This window comes from Octodon degus, unplaced genomic scaffold (assembly GCF_000260255.1).
Source record: "Octodon degus isolate 3935 unplaced genomic scaffold, OctDeg1.0 scaffold00149, whole genome shotgun sequence".
Taxonomy (NCBI): domain Eukaryota; kingdom Metazoa; phylum Chordata; class Mammalia; order Rodentia; family Octodontidae; genus Octodon; species Octodon degus.
Genome location: NW_004524725.1, coordinates 6,778,347 through 6,780,097, shown reverse-complemented (window position 1 = coordinate 6,780,097; position 1,751 = coordinate 6,778,347).

Below are 1,751 nucleotides of genomic sequence, written 5' to 3'. Positions count from 1 at the left end.
GTAAGGATGTGGAGAAAAAGGAACCTTTACCAATTGTTGGTTGAAATAAAAATGGTACAACAAAGTGAAACTATGTAAGTCCCTAAAGAGATAACACCAAGACTACCAGAAGGTACTGAGAGCCTTCTCTGGTCCTCTGTACCAAGAAATGGAACCGGCATGTGAAAGAGCCCCCTACAGCCCTCTACTCACAATAGCCCGGCTGGGGAGAGCAAACCCAGCAGAGAGTTGGAGAAGATTTGGCCAAAAGATGGTGTTAGGTTGCAATTACGTATGAGCCAGATGTCTTGGTGCACACTCTTGTGACTATGTAGCACTAAGGCAACACACATTTCACAAGGCGTGAAGCAAGGATTCGAAAGTTTCAACATAAAGAATTGATATAAAACTGAGGAGACAGATTCATGCAGTATGATTTAGCCATTATACAAGGTAAATAGGTTTCAAAACATATAGTATTGCATTAATATGTATAATGTTCATGTATTTATATGTCAATTAAAATAATTTTAAATAAAGGATCTAGAATTAGGAACTTGTATGCAACAGTTATTTACCTTCTCTTTCTGCTGTTTTTATTGGTCTGCCCCCGTCTTTCTCTTTTCCCTGTTACTTTTTAGTTTCTTTTTTTCACAAATTAAGTAAGCTTCCTTACCCCAATGGAACATGAGTGATAGTATGCACAGAGTTTGAATTATCATCTTGGATCCCTAGAAGCAAATAATGCTCTTTTGTTGCTGTTGTTGTAGTTGTTGCTGTTGTTGTAGTTGTTGCTGTTGTTGTAGTTGCTGTTGTTGTAGCTGTTCTCTGTGTTAGAGAGGGCCTCACTCTGCAGTTCCTGCTGGCTTTGAGCTCACTCGCTTTGTATCCCAGGCTGGCCTCTGACTCACAGGGCTCTTCCTGCCTCAGCCTCTGGAGTTCTGGGAATGCAGGCCTGTGCCACCATGCCTGGCTGAATTGGGACTTTCTTTTTTTTGTACCAGGGATACAACGTAGGACCTCGCACTTGCCAGGCAGGGAATTATATCACTGAACTATTTTTCCACGAATGGTATTTTCTAATTTTAGTTTAAAAAACCATGTGAATGGGGTGTGATTTTTCTGCCTTAGACTAAAACCCTGATGCTGGCAAAGCAGCTATGATGTCCAAAGCAGTCACGAGGGTCCGGGTTGCTTTCCTCATTTACTGATGAGAGACACGTGGAGCATTTGTTCTCCTCACTTCTTCCAGCTACTCCATTCACAAAGGGAGAAGCCTCAGTGTGTGAATCACAAGGTACTGTTGATCATTCCCTTTTGAACTTCTATCAGTTCAGAATCACAGTCCCATATATTTCAAGCCCTTCTATTCTGTTTGCAACGGGACAGACATGTGAAAGTACGGAGGCACGTAGAATTTAAATAATTTCAAAATATTAGACAGATAACAGGTGCCAAAACCAGCTCGCAGATGCATGACCACACATATATGTTTATATAAGTCAGCCTTTCAAAGCAGTCAGTGCAAGGGCCGGCCAAATAGTTCAGCGGACTAGAGTGCCTACAAGCGGGCACACGGGCTGGGAGTTCAATCCCCGGGCCTGAGGTGCTGGCCCCGCCCCTGGGGCACGCTGAGGCAGCAATTGAGAACGGGGGGCCTGTAATCCCAGGTCTTGGGAGGCTGTAAAAAGGAGATCACTGTGAGTCCGATCTACGCAGTGAGACACTGCACACCCTGTACTAAAATACAAAACAAACAAACAAAGCAGTCC